We start from the raw sequence: 17,891 nt of genomic DNA on the forward strand, positions 1-17,891 counted from the left end.
AAGATAGAAAGCAATAATAGAAGTAAACCCAAAAACTCACAACATTGTGGGAATTAATAACACATTTTTAAATGAACAGTGGATCAAAAAAGAACCCACAAGGGAAATTAGAAAATACTGACAGATAAGAAAAAAATGGAAATACAATATATCAAAACTTAGAGCTGGGCTTAGGGAATTTGTGGCTATAGGCGTGTTAAAAACAAAAACAAAAACAAAACAAAACAAAAAAAAAAGAATAAGACAAACTCAAAGTGAGCTCGATGAACTTAAAAAATGAGAGAGGTCTTGAAATAGTAAAAGAAAGGTGAGCTGGGAGGGTGGTGCTGGCATATGTGGCCATTTTAGCATGTAGGCAGGGGGAATCTCAAGTTCAAGGTTACCCTGAGCTACACAGAGGGAAGAAAAATTTAAGGGCCAGCCAGGGATGGGATCCCTGGGAGTGGGTAGTGTGCAAATTCCTAATTTGATCCAAAGCACAGCAAGAAACCAACAAGAACAGTGGCAATAATATAAATAATAAATGAGAGGATTTTGATGTCTTTTCTATAGAAACAAAACAATGAGCATAAGAAAGCAGTGTGAACAATTGCGTATGAACATCTCACATACCTAAATACAGTGGAGGACATTTTGGACATACTGAACACCCAGGAAAAGGATGGAGAAGCGGGAATAGTGAGAAAGGCTTTACAAGGCAAGATTGATCAGGAATCTGAAATACAAAAATAAATAAATTAATAATTAATTAAAGGAGCCCTGGAATGAAAAGATCCCTGGGTGAATTCTACTGAAAACTTTTCTCCATCTGATAGCTAATTTTCTCAGACTCTTTCACAGAATGGAGAGGAGGCATGCCGAGGCTAACATGATTCCCATACCAAAACCAGAGAGAGGCACTATTTTTTAAAACAATCCTGTGATCTGGTTGTTGCCAAAAAAATCCTCAACATAAGAGTAATAACCAAATTCAACTGCATATGAAACGATTGCAAAACGTTTGCAAGTAGGGCTTATTTATGCAACTTCTGGGATGATTCCACATCACACAAACACCAGTCAGGGCATCTTGGCATGTTAGCAGAATGAAGGGAAACAGTCATGTGATCACTTTAATAGACATAAAACTCAGCACTCTGCAAATTAAAGATACAAGGACTCTTCCTACTGTTAACAACAGCAACATGGGAAATTCCCCAGGAAACATCATACTCCGTGTTGAATAACGGAAAGGTTCTCTCTTTCAGTAGGAATAAGTCAAGGGCATCTGTTCTCTCTGGTTTTAGTTCATGCAGTGTTGGAAGGCCTAGATAGACCAATTAAGGCTCAAAAAGAAACAAAATGAATCTAAATTTGAAAGGAAGAACCAAAATCATCTCTGTTCACAGATGTGGTGGTTTGAATATGCCTGGCCCAGGGAATGGCACTAGTAGGAGGTGTGGCCTTGTTGGAGTAAATGTGTCACTGTGGGTGTGGGCTTTAAGGCCTCATCCTAGCTGCCTGGAAGCCATTCTTCTCCTATTGGTCTTCAGATGAAGATGTAGAACTCTCCTGTACCATGCCTGCCTGGATGCTGCCATGGTCCCACCTTAATGATAATGGATTGAACCTTTGAAACTGTAAGCCAGCCCCAATGAAATGTTGTCCTTATAAGAGTTGCCTTGGTCATGGACTCTGTTCACAAAACCCTAAGACAACAGATACTATGGCAGGACATGGGGAAAGCCCAACCAGTCCTCAAAGCACCCCTCCTAGGCCACTAAATGAATTTAATAAAGTTATAGAATCCAAGGTCAATATACAAAAATCTGTTTTGGTTTTCTACATTGTTCTTGAACTATCTAAAAAGGAATTATGAGAATTCCCTTTTATTTTATTTTATTATGAATTCCCTTTTTCCCATTGCGGAAAAAAAATCTAAAAATAAGTTTAGCCAAGGACACGAAATATTTATACTTTAAAAGTAACAAGCTGACGAGGAACAAAATTAAGCCTCAAATTAATAGAAAAGAATATGATGTGCAAGGCTGGAAGAACTTATATTGTTATAGTGGCCATACCACCTACAATCATTGATAAATTCAACATAATTCCTATGAAAAATCCAAGTATTTTTGAAATAGAAATAGTAAAAAATAGTACTAGCATTTGGATGAAATTAAAAAAGATCCCAAATAGCTAAAGCAGTCTTGAGAAAGTGAAAACTGAAGGTCTCAGGCTTCCAGATTTCAAATGACAGAATTATCAAAGCAGTGTGTTATTGATGTAAAAGTACACAGGATAACCAGGAAGACCCCAGAAACAAATGCACGTACAACATAGTAAGGTAACTCTATCAAGGCACCAAGACTTCATGGCATACAGTCTTCCAGAGTCCAAGATACACAAAGAACTCCCTAAATAGAAAAGAAAATGAAAAGTCTTATTTTAAAATGGAAGAGGGACTTCAGCAGAATTTTTCCAAAGAAAATATAAGAAGGGTCAACAAGTATATGGAGAAATCCAGTCCACAATAGCAGTTTAGCTTGTTCTCATTGCAAAGACACTGTAATAAAACAACTCACTGAGGTGTGTGTGTGTGTGTGTGTGTGTGTGTGTGTGGAGAGAGAGAAAGAGAGAGAGAGAGAGAGACAGAGACAGAGAGACAGAGAGAGAGAGGTAAGTATGTATTATGTGGATATATATAAAAATTAATTCAGCCCATAAAAGATATTTGTATCTTCACAATTATTGCTACATTATTTATAACATAATAGATATTAAAATAACCTAAATGTCTATTGATGGATTGATGGATAAAGAAAAATTGTGGCATGTATATAGAAAAGAATAGTGTTCAACCTTTTAAAATGAAGATAATTGCTGCGGTTAATATTGATTATCACCTTCAGTGGATTGAGAGAAACTTGCAGGTTAGTATAGTACACCAAGAATACCTTCACTGTTCTTTCCAAAGATGCTGACGTCATGAGGACTCTGACCTAAAGAGTGATTAGATCCACCTATAGGTTCAAAACTTGAATAGACTACTGGGAAGTCATATAGCTGTGAAGAGTGGGGTCTGGTTTGGCTATGTAGGCTACTGAGCATGCTCTACTGGCCTCCACCTTGCCCTGGCCCCTTCCTGTTGCTGCCCTTATCTGCTTCCTGTTCAGGTGATGGACATCTGTCTTCCATGATGCACAGAAACCTCCAACATGATAAGGAAAGAAAATCTTTCATCCTTAAACTGTCCCTATTAGTGTGTTCATGGTGGTGTGTGCTAGCATTTGTGATAGAATTATTGAGCTGGGAGGGAGGCTAAATGAAATAAGCCAAAAATAGATATAGACACATACTCTATTACTTATACAGGGAACCTGAGAAAGCAAAGACATAAAACCAGAAAGTAAGTGGCTTTAGGAGCTCTGGTGTGGGAAATAGGAAAATGCTGGTAAAGGGAAAAACTCTTATAAATTGATTGAATAGCCAACAACAATGTATTATACACTTGAAATTTGTTAAGAGCAAATCTTATGTGTTCTGTGTGTGTGTCTTTCACACATACACACACAACTCTATCTTACACACACACACACACACACACACACAGAGAGAGAGAGAGAGAGAGAGAGAGAGAGAGAGAGAGAGAGAGACATACTAATTAAATGAGGCAATAGGTTCACTAACTTGATGTGGTAACCTTGACAATAAGTGTGTGTATGCCAAATCATTACATTATATTCCTTAAATAGATGCATTTTCTATTTGTCATTTGCCTCTCAATAAAGCTGCATGGGAAAGACCAGTGCTTCATTAGGACCATCTAAACCTCAATAAATCATACTATTATTCCTGTGGGGGAAAGTTCCATAGACATTAAAGGCAGAGAATGAAGTTATAACCTGTAGATGAAGGACATATAGGAAAAGAGCCAGGGCACTGAAATGTTTGGGCCTTTAATGACATGTTTTGGTTGGCCAAGATTCAAAGGAAACAACCTTTCCCAAGTGGATGAACATCGTCAGAAAGTGAAAGGATGAGACTGGTCACTGTCAGACTGGAGGACGAGGGCAGTGCCAGAACCTTCCAGTGTAACCACACTGGAACCTTCCAGGAAGGGCCACCCTCAGAGTCTCTCTAGCTAATTACTCTGAAGCCTTGAATTTCTTACCAGCCATGGCATTCAGTTTGTTTTACTGGCCACAAAATGTAAAGACTTTGGAGCCATGGCTCACGTTATATACAGGGAAAGGGATGGAGCCCTGCCGTGTGAGTTCTAGCCTGTGAGGTTCTTTCACATATATTGTCTCAGTTAAAAGAATTCCTAAATGATTCTGTTTGACAAGAAGAGGGGGACATTGTAATTGGCAGAGAGGATCAATTGGCCGTGTCTGCAGTAGATTTTGCTGACAGAAGTTGATAGATTCCATTCTGACTTAACTGGGCTGTGGAGCTAAGTAGGTAGTGAATGTTGGTCATTAAGGGGTGACCTCATTCATTAGTGTGTTCCTGTCCTCATGTCCTGCCTTTCTGTTTTCTCTCCCCCTGCTTATTCTCTTGATCCATTTTGCCTTCCCTCCCTTAGTTTCGGTTAGCACAAAGTCTCAGTAGCCTGCTGCTCTCTTCCCAGTTCCCTAAACCTCATTGTTTGTACAGCTCTGCCCTCCAATCAGGGCCTCCTCTGACAAATTCTGTGGTTCTTATTTAATGGGCTATAATCAAGAACACAAGGAAAGATCTGGTGTGCAAGTCTTTTTACATATGCTTTATTTCTTTCCTTTTTATTTCATAGGATATTTTCTTTATTTACATTTCAAATGTTATCCACTTTCCCACATCCCCTGAAACCCCCTATCCCATCCCCCCTTCCCCTGCTTCTATGAGAGTGTTTTACTACTCACTTGCCCATTCCCACCTCCCTGCCCCGGTATTTCCTACACTGGGGAGTCAAGCCTTCAGAGGACCAAGGACCTCTTCTCCCATTGATGTTTGACAAGGTCATCCTCTGCTACATATGCAGCTGGAGCCATGTGTCCCTCCATGTTTACTCTTTGGTTGGTGGTTTAGTCCCTGGGAGCTCTGGGAGCAGGGATCTGGTTGGTTGATATTGTTGTTCTTCCTATGGGGTTGCAAACCCCTTCAGCTCCTTTAGGCCTTTCTGTAACTTCTCCATTGGGGACCCTGTGCTCAGTCGAATGGTTGACTTCGAGCATCCACCTCTGTATTTGTCAGGCTCTGTTAGAGCCTCTTAGGAGACAGCTATATCAGGCTTCTGTCAGCATGCACTTCTTGGCATCCACACTAGTGTCTGGGTTTGATGACTGTATATGGGATAGATCCCCAGGTGAGCCAGTCTCTGGGTGGCCTTTCCTCCTGTCTCTGCTCCATACTTTGTCTTCATATTTCCTCCCAAGAGTATTTTGTTCCCTCTTCTAAGAAGGACAGAAGCATCCACACTTTGGTCTTCCTTCTTCTTGGGCTTCATGTGGTCTGTGAATTGTATTTTGGGTATTCTGAGCTTTTGGGTTAATATCCACTTATCAGTGAGTGCATACCATGTGTGATCTTTTCTGATTGGATTACCTCACTCAGGATGATGTTAAGAGATATTAGTGACCAGTGATTGTTGTTTACCGGGTTTTTTTTTTTTTTGTTAGAAGTGGAATTATGTTTGTGTGGCTATCTTTTTTTGGATTTGTTGAAAGAAGATTACTTTCTTGCTTTTTCTAGGGTGTAGTTTCCCTCCTTGTGTTAGGGTTTCCATCTATTGTCCTTTGAAGGGTTGGATTTGTGGAAAGATATTGTGTAAATTTGGTTTTGTCATGGAATACCTTGGTTTCTCCATCTATGGTAATTGAGAGTTTTGCTGGGTATAGTAGCCTGGGCTGACATTTGTGTTCTTTTAGGGTCTGTATAACATCTAGTATCTTCTAGCTTTCATAGTCTCTGGTGAGAAGTCTGGTGTAATTCTGATAGGTCTGCCTTTATATGTTACTTGACCTTTTTCCCTTACTGCTTTTAATATTCTGCCTTTGTTTTGTGCAGCTGGTGTTTTGACTATTATGTGATAGGAGGAATTTCTTTTCTGGTTCAGTCTATATGGGGTTCTATAGGCTTTTTGCATGTTCATGGGCATCTCTTTCTTTAGGTTAGGGAAGTTTTCTTCTATAATTTTGTTGCAGATATTGACTGGCCCTTTAAGTTGGGAACCTTTGCTCTCTTTTATACCTATTATCCTTAGGTTTGGTCTTCTCATTGTGTTCTGGATTTCCTGGATGTTTTGGATAAGGAGCTTTCTGCATCTTGCATTTTCTTTGACTGTTGTCTCAATGTTTTCTATGGTATCTTCTGCCCCTGGGAATCTTTTCTCTGTCTTGTATTCTGTTGGTTATGCTTGCATCTATGACTCCTGGTCTCTTTCCTAGGTTTTCTATTTTCAGGCTTGTCTCCCTTTGTGATTTCTTTATTGTTTCCTTTCCATTTTTAGGTCTTGGATGGTTTTATTCAATTCCTTCACCTGTTTGGTTGTATTTTGCTGTAATTCTTTAAGGGATTTTGTGTTTCCTTTTTAAGGGTTCCTACTTGTTTACCTGTGTTCTCCTGTATTTCTTTAAAGGATTTATTTATGTCCTTCTTTAAGTCCTCTACCATTATCATAAGGTATGATTTTAAATTTGAATCTTGCTTTTCTGGTATGATGAGATATCCAGGACTTGCTATGTTGGGAGCACTGGGTTCTGTTGATGCCAAGTAACCTTGGTTTCTGTTGCTTAAGTCCTTATGCTTGCCTCTGGCCATCTGGTTATTTCTAGTGCTACCTGCCCTCGATGTCTCTGACTAGAGCCTGTCCCTCCTGTGATCATGGTTGTGTCAGAACTTCTCAGAGTCCAGCTGTCTCTGTGATCCTGAGATCCTGAGATCCTGGATGTGTCAGAGATGGGTTTCAAGCTGCTTCTGTGATCCTGAAATCCTGTGATCTGAGGCATGTTAGAGCACCTGGAAGTCAAGCTCCCTCTGGGTGTTGTGGGACTGGGTGCTAAGCCAGTGCCAAGGTCTTCTCAGGGCACCTCAATTTTATTTCTTAAAGGGGAAATAACTTTGCAGAAAAACAAGATCCTTTGTCTTACGTCTTGATTTATTTTTCATGTTAAAGCTGAATGTGGCTGTGATAATTTAGATTGTCCTTTTAGCAGGGTTAGAGATACCTTTGGGTATGTCTGTGAGGGTGTTTCCAGAGAAGATAAGCAGGTTGCAAGATTTGTCTTCAATGTGGGCAGCACCATCCCACAGGCTGGGTTTCCCTATTAAATAAAAAGAGGACGGCATTTATCCTGTTTGCTTCCTGATTATAGGTGTGATGTGACCACCTTCGTCATACTTCTAACTTGATAGATTCAGTTCTCCAGTGGGCTGTCTCCCTTTGAACTGTGTGTCAAAATATATTCTTCCTCTGGCAAGTTGTTCATGTTAGGTACTGTCACGACAAAGGGAAAGCAATTAACCTATTGGTAAAGGGAAGGAGTTTGAGTGGGAGATGTAAGGGAAGGATGGAATGCTTGCCGTTTAGATGGGATGACTTTTCTTTTCTTTGTCAAAAAGATTGTTTAATCTGTATAAAGAATGAATAAGTATAAGATGCTGTTCATTTCATTAATGTAACACTTAGTTTGCCTTTTAGAGGTGGAGGAGAGGGAAGGAGGAGCTACAAGCATCTATAGAAACAGAAGAGTGATGTTGGGGTCCAGGAGTCACCCCACAAACCATACAAACACTGATCTCAGTCAGCTAGGCATAGTTTATTGAACAAACACACACCTAAAAGACTGATTGATTGGGCTGAAAGCTATGCACTGGACATTTCTCAAGGCCAGCTTATAAAGCCTAAGACCACAAAAAACCCACAATGAGCTCATATGCAGGTGACAGAAGTGCTGCCTGGTGGTTGGCCCTGACTCAAGCCATTTTAGACATAACCATTCATATTGACCTTCAATTTGATTGATTCTAAGTGAAGTGAAGCTTACGGTTGTGTCATTTCTTAAGATTAACAAACCTCATAACATATAGAACATAACAAGATATGTAGTCAGCATGACCCTGCTCCCAGTCATGTTACTGTTCTGTTTCAATGATTGGCAGCCATATTACATCAACAATATGAAATAACTGGCAGGCATAGATCAAAATGGCCACAGCTATGCTGCGGGGGGGTGGGATGGGGTAATTACCTCAACAGATAATATGTTCAGAAAAGGATGGATTTACAGAATATTGTGAGAGTAGAAAGAAGGCCATACAGAAGGCAGACGTGCAAAGATCCACTGGGTTGGACCACCAAGGGCCTGCGTGCCTGGAGTTCATCCTATCTGTGCAAGCAGGCACTCCCTTTAATACTGGTCAGTAGTAGCATGAGAATAACTCAGTTAGTACTGTAGCCAAGTGTTGTCCTTGGAGGTTGTTGTAGCATCACTGGGTTATGGTCTGGTGACTTGGGGCTTCAGAAAAAGCTTCCTGAGAGGCCAGGAGGTTGGGGAACTGAATGATTGACAGTCACACAAATTCTGAATGCTTTCTGTGTTCCCCATGTGCAGCTGAATTCCAACTATCACGACAACCATTTACACCAGTAAAATGAACCAGAGAAGTCAGTGTATCAGAACCTAAGACGGGAAAACTCTATTGGATTTCCTTTTACCTTAACTCTTAGGTAAGATGTCATTTATTCCCTTCATTCCGCCCCCCCCCCCCCACTTTTCATCTCCCCCCTCCCCGTTCCCACTTCCTAGAAGTATTCAAATGTTCATATTCATTTGCTTTCCAGATGTTATGTTTCTCTTGAAGGGAAACCATCAGATCTGTGAATGTGTGATGAATAAAACAATCCTTTCAAAGGAAAAAAAAATCACAGAAAACAATGAATGTCTTAGATGTCTTGTGAGCAGATCTCCGCAGACATCTGCTGATGGACAGCACGGGGCTACGATGGGGAGGAAGAATGGGTTTGATTAAGGAGCCTGGTGTCATGCAAGCAGGGTGGAAACAAGTCTGAAAAACCTAATCCTCTGCCTCCAACAAGCCTCATCAAGCCTGCTGGCTGAAGAAGGGCTTATTAGGTCTCTTGTTACAGGGCAGATAAGATGGCATACTAGATTTCTCACACTGGCGCTGGCAATTGATTTATTCTTCTATTCATCAAATCACTAACTAATGAGATTCGGCAGCTGTAACAGTGCAAGCATTGCCTGCTGCTTCACAGTGACCAGCTTCTCTGCTGTTCTGTAGTACTCACCGTGCCTTTCGTCTCTGCTCATTCTTTGTTAGCTTTCCCCAATTGTGTGCCCTTTCTGTACTAATGGCAGATAAAACAAGTCACAGGGGATTTTTCTCATCAATTATTTTTAAAGCAAAGTCTTTGGTGTTGATATTACAAGTGAGACAGTAGAAATGTTTGCCTTTTGAATCATTAGAAAGGACTGGTCACTGGTACTAACATAGCAGAGCCTTCCCTACAGTATTTTCATGGTGTTCATTAATATTGCTCAAGTGCAAAATGTGGGATCATCAGAATATTGAATGGTTGTGGGATAGACCTTTGAAATAACTGGAGCAAAGGCTCCTGAGAGTGAGAAAATCGATCCCTTGTTAGTGGCATCTTTCCCAGATCTCTAACTTGCTCACCACTCTCTTTGCCTGGCTGGTTTTAATATGTTCTTCACCTTAGTGCTTGTGTATTTTCTTGTTGAAGACAACGGCTATGCAGATACTGTATCTGTATAAGGGGTTTGAAGACCCTTGACAAGGCTGACATTTGAGTAAATGAGACTTCACATGCCATAGAGTCCTGGAAGACTCTATGGAGATTCTTCCATTCCCGTGTAAGTCAAGAATTATGGTCCATATAGTTTCCGGGGAAGTCAGAGCCTACTTCTGGGGTTCTCAGTCTCATTAATAAAAACTTAAGAGCAGAGGCACAGGAAGCTTGAAGACAATTTTATTAGGTTTAAAAAGAAAAGAAAACAGCAAAAGCAATCAAATGGGGCAGCCAAGATGTAAATCTCGGCTGATGCTAGGAGGAAGAGAATGGAAATAGAAGAAAAAGAAGCCATATAATCTGAATTAAGTGGGCATAGAAGCCAGCTATAGTGTGAGACAACCATAGAAAGGAAGGGAACTTTAGAAAAGGGGGAAAGGAGCACCAAGTGCCAGAAAATTCAGGCTTAGGCTCTAACCAACATCTGGAGAAAGAGACAGAAAAGAAAAAATGAGAAGTTAGGCCTTTCTGAATCAGGACTTAGAAAGGCAGGCAGACCCCACAGGACCTCAAAGTAGGGACTGTGCCAGGGGTGGGAATTTGGAGAAGGGAAAGTGCGGCATCTCATTAAAAGACTAAGCTGCCTTCCTAGGTGTGGTCCCTGAACCAGGTCAATGACCTGGAGTAAGAGACAATAGCATTTCTCAAACTAGACATAGATCTCACTCTTTTGGCTAGTTAGGAACAGCTTTTCCCTAAGGCTCTTCAATGCTACTCTGACATGCTGTGTATTGGTGTGATGGTTTGAATATGCTTGCCACAGGGAGTGTCATTATTTGGAGGTGTGGCCTTGTGGGAGGAAGTGTCTCACTGTGGGCATGGGCTTTAAGACCCTCGTCTTAGCTGCCATGAAGGAAGTCTTCTCCTAGTAGCCTTCAGATAGAGATGTAGAACTCACAGTTCCTCCTGTTCCATGCCTGTCTGGATGATACCATGCTCCTGCATTGATGATAATGGATTGAACCTCTGAACCAGACCCAACTAAATGTTGTCCTTTACAAGAGTTGCCTTGGTCATGGTGTCTGCTCACAGCAGTAAAACCCTAAGATAACTAAAGACAGTATTAGTAAATTAAACAGTACTATGGTGAGAAAGGCCTATGCCATGGGCCTACTTTTGTGATAAGAGTATTATCAGGATTTCTTGGATTCTTAAAGCTTTATGAAGATGAGCCAGTGTAAATATATATCAAAAGCACGTTAAGGCATCAATTCTCAAGCTGTCTGACTTTATTTATATGCAAGAAAATTAATTTATTCTCATGACTTTCAGAAACAATGCTGAACAAGATGTGGACTGTGAATCAAAGCTACAGAGCCTTGCACATGCCCAGGGAACTGTCCTAAGAAAATATAGGAAAATGGAAATATAACTGATACACAAGTGGGAAAGGATCAATGTTTTAAATAAATAATATCTCTGATATTATTTATAGCTGATATTTCTACAAGTCTGTGCTTGTTGTACAAAATTAAGCTCTCTCAAGGACACCCACTTACAATGATGTCTTTGACAAATCCAAGATACAGACTTATTCATGGGAGACCCTGAACTGCTTTGATCGTATGTGGCATCCCAGGCAGTCCCAGAAAAAAATGTAAAACCAGACATTTTGGCATTTTCTGAACATACGCTAAAGGAAAAACGAGCCACGAGAATTACAAGTGAGCGAAGGGAACACTGAGGGCGTCTGGGGATGAAGCTGGGGTTGCTTATTGGGGTGGTCTTCCCTGTGCTCACTCGGAAAACAGAAATACTCTCTGTACAACTCTTCTTATTTTGTTTGTCGAAGTTCAGCAGCTCGTTTTAAATCTGCATGGCACCTCAGAACTGGAGTTGTTTCAGAGGAGAGGTTCCAAGCTTCTTTGTATAGACTCCAGGCTGTGAAATCTGGAAAGGGCTATGCTGTGGAGTACAGTCAGAACGAAGTTCCCTGTGGCTGGGCAGTGTATTAGCTTTCATTCAATGACTTACTTTCACACTAGGGAGGACAGATTAAAAAGGCCTTCTAGCATTTTTCACTTCTTACAGAGCTTTTAATAATAATAACTGTTGGATAGAAATAGCCATTAATATCAGCCCAACTTTCCTCTTATACGGCGCTTCTCTCCATTTGGAAGAATGTAGAACACTGGTTCTCAACCCTTCTAATGCTGTGACACTTACATAAGGTTCCTCATGTTGTGGTGACCCTCAACCATAAAATTATTTTTGTTTCTACTTCATAATTGTAATTTTGTTGTGAATCTTAATGTGAATCCATGTTTTCTGATGGTCTTAGGTGACCGTTGAGAAAGGGTTGTTTGACCCCAAAGGGGTCACAAATCACAGGTAGAGAACTACTGGTCTAGATCATGCCCATAGACATGATTATTTTATTGTTCATAGTTACAGGACCGGGGCTGTGAGGTACTTGGTGAGATGGCTCAGACAGTAGAGGACTTTGCTGTGCCCCAGGGTGGAAGGAGAGAGCTGACATCAGAAGGTTATCCTTGATCTCCATAAACTGGTGTGTTTGTTGTGCCCAATTCCTAGCCCAATAATAATATTTTTTAGAAGCACATATTTACCTTTGCCGTCTTATCCCACAAACATTTATAAGGAGAGACAGAAAGGGTGTAGATTTAATGGGAGGGGACATGGGGAAGACCTCAGAGGTTTGGGGGAAGGGAAACTGTAAGCAGAGTATACTATATTTTCAATAGAGGAAAAAAAAAAGATCTTCAAATCTCCATTAGACATTTTGCTACACTTCAACTGTGAGCTATGTAGCTAGAATGGAAACATAACAGAAAAAATGCCCATTGACTCTTAGTTCCTTGAGGCTGTAGGTTGTGTTCTAGGTTTTATGGCTTGCAATTATCTCACCGTATAGGCTACAGAGCCTATTTTTCTGTAGTAGGAAGAAGAAAATTACCTTAAACATTTCCAGGCAGGTACTCTGCATAAGAGGATAAATGTTGTGGGAAGATTGCTCTTTCCATTGTCGATACCCAACTGCAGTCCTCTGGGTAAGGGGACAGAACTGTCAGCTCTCTCTCTCTCTCTCTCTCTCTCTCTCTCTCTCTCTCTCTCTCTTTTTCTCTCTCTCACTCACTCACTCTCTGTGTCTCTCTCTCTCTCACACACCATATACACAGAAACATACCACACAAACACAGACACACACTGACACACAGACACACACACAAACACAGCACACACAGACAGATAGACATGTACACACACAAACACACAGAGCTAGCTGTCTCTGGGTCCCTCCATGTCTATGACAGGTCCTGCTCTGCAAAGCATTTTCAAAGCAAGCATACATTTTTTTTTTCTCTCTTTCCTGATTCAGTTTTCTTTTTCTCATTATCTTGTTCAATGTGAAAACTGTTCTCTTGGCCCAGTTTCCATCGTATGGCTAGCAGGACAAGAAGATCCGTGGTATTTGACTTTGTGCTCAGATGTCTGTGTCAAGTGGAACACCACTCATCTTCGCTCCCACTTCTTCCTAGAGTCACAGTGGGATAGGTAGCAGTTTTAAATGAGCTCATTCTCATTCATAAATGGACTTTAAAAATTGTTTTTCACTCAAGATGAATGTATTAATGACATGTTTTTTTGTTTTTGTTTTTGTTTTTTTTCTGTTAGAGTTCTGGTAAACCCTTTTGTTCATTGATACACATTTTCCCTAGACTTTGTGGAGGGAAGAAAGATATGTGTATGTGGTTTCATCTGGGAATAATGACACACTTTCTGTAGCCAACAGCCAACATCTGTCAATCAAGCTGGGACTCACAGGGTTGAAGTAACTGAGACTCTGCAGATAAAGGAAGCTCACTTTAGTTCATGCTTCTTGTTTATGAGGAAAAGATGGTTTCCTAGTAGCCTGTGAGGACCCAAAAGTACCTTCTTTTCCTCCTGCGAGTAACACTGGGCTCCTTGTTTTTCTGTGGAGAGGCCACCTGCACTGCATCCTCCTTTTGCCTGAATTCTTTGCCCACTTACACCCTGGCAATCATCATCACCTTCAAACCTGTGTGTAGTAGTTACCTTCCTATGGTGGTGTGAATATGCTTGGCCCATGGGAAGTGACACTATCAGGAGGTATGGCCTTGTTGGAGTAGGTGTGGCCATGTTGGAATGGGTGTGGCCTTGTCAGAGGGAGTGAGCCGCTGTGGGGGTGGGCTTTGATGTCCTATGCTCAAACTCCACCTAGGGTGGAAGAGAGACCCTCCTCCTGGCTGCATATAGAAGAGAGTCTTCTGGCTGCCTTTGTACCAAAATGTCAGCTCCTGTCTGGACACTGCCATATGTCCTGCCATGACTGTAATGGACTGAACCTCTGAACTTGTAAGCCAGCCCCAATTAAAAGTTTGCCTTTATAAGAGTTGCCTAGGTCCTGCTGTCTCTTCACAGCAATGGAAACCCTAACTAAGACACTTCCTAATGACATCATCCTTAAATTCTTTCCCTTTTCTTTTCTTTTTTTCTTTTTCTCAGAGAAGACAACCAATATAAAATGGTTAAATTATGATGCTTAAATAATTCACTTATTGTGTTAATCATTGTCTGTCTTCGTTGACAAATGTGAACCTTCTTACAGATCCTGGGAGTTGGATACAGTGGGCCATTAGTAAATACTTTTTAAAGGAAATGCATAAAGTATGGAAATCTTTACTGCCAGTGGTCCCTGTGTGATCTACTCCCTACCACTGTCTCCTCTCCCTCATGAAGCATTTTTTTTTCTCACCTGAAATAACTTATCTTGTGTCAGTAGATCTCCCAGAGAACACACACTCTTCCAGGACCACGTGTGTTTGTTTTTATATCCAGCATTCACATTGCTTTGTGAAAGCAGTTGATACCCATCTGTTATTTGAAAAAAAAAAAAAAAACACATCATGGCCAATGATGAAGACAATGGGATCTATTATCAATTTCCTTGGTGTGTATCTCACTCTGATTTCTGTTGCTAATAATACAATATCACAGCCTAAGCAACCTATAAAGAAAAGAGGATTTTAGGGTTTGTGGATCAGAAGGAGCAAGCCTAGAGGGCCTTGTCTGGGGTGATCTTCCTGCTTGCAGAATTTCAGAGTAATGCAGGGCAGGTGGCAGACAGGGTAACTGTGTGTCTCATAGGTGTGTCTTCTGGTCTCTCTTCTTCTGGTCAAGCTAGGTGTTCATTGGTGTTCAGTTGGGGGTGCCTACTCTTGATGATTTTATCTAATCTGAAACATCTCTTGATACCGCAGCTAGATTAGGCTTCTACACACACTCCCCCATAATACCTAAAGGTGAGGATTTAGTTCAACCTGTGTTTTGGAGGAGCTGAATAGTGATTAAACAATAGCAGCAAATGACTCATGCCATACGTCTAGTTTTAATTTTAGCTTTAAGTAGAACTATGGCCTCAGTTTAGGGTAGTTTGTGCTGTCCTTCCAGGACATGGGCATATGTTAGTGATGCCTGGGCAGGAAATGCTAGTACCTCACTTTTATCTTAATAATCTGAATGAAAGTATCTTCAATATCAACATGGAAAAACTGTTTGTTGGACTGTATAAGATGTCTGCCCACCTGTACTGGATAGTTTTGTGTCAACTTGACACAGCTGGAGTTATCACAGAGAAAGGAGCTTCAGTTGAGGAAATGCCTCCATGAGATCCAACTGTAAGGCATTTTCTCAATTAGTGATCAAGGGGGGAAGGCCCCTTGTGGGTGGGACCATTTCTGGGCTGGTAGTCTTGGGTTCTATAAGAGAGTAGGCCGAGCAAGCCAGGTGAGGCAAGCCAGTAAAGAACATCCCTCCATGGCCTCTGCATCAGCTCCTGCTTTCTGACTTGCTTGAGTTCCAGTACTGACTTCCTTGGTGATGAACAGCAGTATGGAAGTGTAAGCCGAATAAACCCTTTCCTCCCCAACTTGCTTCTTGGTCATGATGTTTGTGCAGGAATAGAAACCCTGACTAAGACACCATCCCTCCAGGAAACACAGTTAACAGTGCCCAACAGTTAACTAGCAACAGCCAGTTACAAGCCTGGCTCATGTATAAAGACTGTTCTCGTTCTCTCTCTCTCTCTCTTTCTCTCTCTCTCTCTCTCTCCTGTTCTTCTCTGTCCCCATTTTTTCTCTGCTTCTACTCCCTTCCCCAGACCCCCTTCTCATGTCCCAGTAAACTTCACTTTATATGAAGTTGTATGGCTGATACCTGGGGGGTGGGGGGTGGGGGGTGGGGAGGGGACCCGCCTCAGCATGGGCCTGCTAAGGCACACCCCTCACACTGAATCATGCCACTGAATTACAAAACATATCAATACTTGTAGGCTCCTAGAGGATGTATCTCTTAGAAGGCTGGGAACCCACTGTATGTTTTAACTGCCAATCAGCCAAAGTATTCTCTGTAGGTAGAAAGGTTCTTAAGAGACAAAGTGGTTCTCAATAGAAAAAGGGAAAGAGGGAGGCTTCCCAGGATACAGAGGATAAAATGATAATGTGGCTGTGAGAACCTCAGTGCATGAGGAAAATAACAATTTTCAAGGTATCCAAAGGCAATGCCCTTTAAAGAAATTAAGTCATCCATTGCAGCTTGAAGTCTTCAGTTTATCTTCTTCCTTTTCACTATGGTTTTGATTCTAAAGGAAGAGACTGACCAAGAGTATCAGAAGATGGTCGGGTGTCAAGAAAGACTGTTAGGAGGGGAGCCAATAATTGCATAAACTCAGTAGCATATGTAGGAAAAAAACTACAAACACATGAAGATGTTCTGGGTCTGGGTTGCCCTCTCTCTAGCTGCTACAAATCTGTGCATGGCTAGTACTAGACACACGAAGTAATTGAAGATGTAGAAGGTTGTATCTGTCATGGGTGTCACCCTAGTTGTAAGATCAACATGGATAAAATGACTTTGAATATTCCTCCTCAGTACATAATTAAGTATTTATATTATATGGTAGAACCCAAGTGCCCAATTCAGAGAATGGAGGCTTAAGCTGCCTCCTGAAGGATCATTAAGATAGAGCCTTAGGTAACTTTTCTTTAAGAGGGACATTGGTGAAGGAAGACACAAAGGCATTACACACAGGTTTGCCAGGGGACAGGTCTAAAGGAGAGGAAGAATGTGTAACAGACTACAAGGAGAAGGCTGTGGGATTCATTTCCACTTTCAGCTTTCATTTTAGCTAAAGATGGCCAGAACTTGTGTGTAATTTTAAAATCACGCTATCAAGAAGTCCAGTGCCTGTGCTATGACATCTCCCAGTTCCCCTAGCTCCAACTCAGTTGCAACCATCCCCTAACCCGGGGAATCCAAAAGCTGCTGGCCACACTCTGAGGTTCTCTCACAACTAGCTTCACCAAGCCACCAATAACCGCCCCTGCTGCCTGCTTTCTCCTCCTGCCCACCTAGTGCCATGGATGGACAACACTAGACAGTTTTAATATTTTAAAACTAGCCAGATAATTCAATGGATGTGTGAAGAATTTCTTTCCCCTTATCTTGGCAACTAGCTATTTCCATTCTCCTTGAGCGGAGGCTACAAACTATAGATGCTCAGAGACCTATATGTCTGCAGCATCACAGCCTGGTCTGATTTCTGTGTCCCCTTGTCTTCCTCCTGGGACCTGGAAGTCCCACTGTTCCCCATTCACCCAGCATTGACTTCTGCCTACTTTATTGGCACAATCAAGAACCAACTAGGGAATCAACACCTCCCTCTACAAGAACTCATTTTTGCCTCAACTGATTCCCTCACCCCTTAATAAACACCCATTGACAGTGATTGGAGAGCTGTCTACACTGAAACAGTCTAAACAGGACCCCCACTATTTTGCCTTTCATTAAGGCCAGGTCTGCCGAGTGTGCAGTGGCTGGTCATTCCCCCGAATTTTCTGAGCAGATGACAGCACAGGTCACATTCTAATTTTTATTCTGAGTTTTCCTACTTCTCTCAAGATGGTTTTCCTTCTCCCAAATGTCTGTTTTTACTCAATGCCTTTCTGAAGCCATTTCTATTCCTTGTCATATTAGATTTTGCTCCTTTAAAGTATCTGGCCTCGATTCAAGTCTAGTTCTGGAAATTTCCATAAGGCTTTAATGCTCCTTAAGAGGG

The 17,891-nt window shown here is 41.4% G+C and overlaps 1 long non-coding RNA gene across 1 annotated transcript in view; it reads left to right on the top strand.

The window, feature by feature from the left end:
• Nucleotides 1–17,891, top strand: part of Gm29571 (predicted gene 29571) — a 136,958-nt gene that overhangs the window by 26,034 nt on the left and 93,033 nt on the right. Inside the window, exon 3 of the long non-coding RNA NR_136909.1 lies at nt 8,574–8,689. This is a non-coding gene — a long non-coding RNA (predicted gene 29571). The remainder of the gene's footprint in view (nt 1–8,573; nt 8,690–17,891) is intronic.

The sequence above is a fragment of the Mus musculus genome, chromosome 10, assembly GCF_000001635.26.
Source record: "Mus musculus strain C57BL/6J chromosome 10, GRCm38.p6 C57BL/6J".
In the NCBI taxonomy this organism is placed as follows: Eukaryota; Metazoa; Chordata; class Mammalia; order Rodentia; family Muridae; genus Mus; species Mus musculus.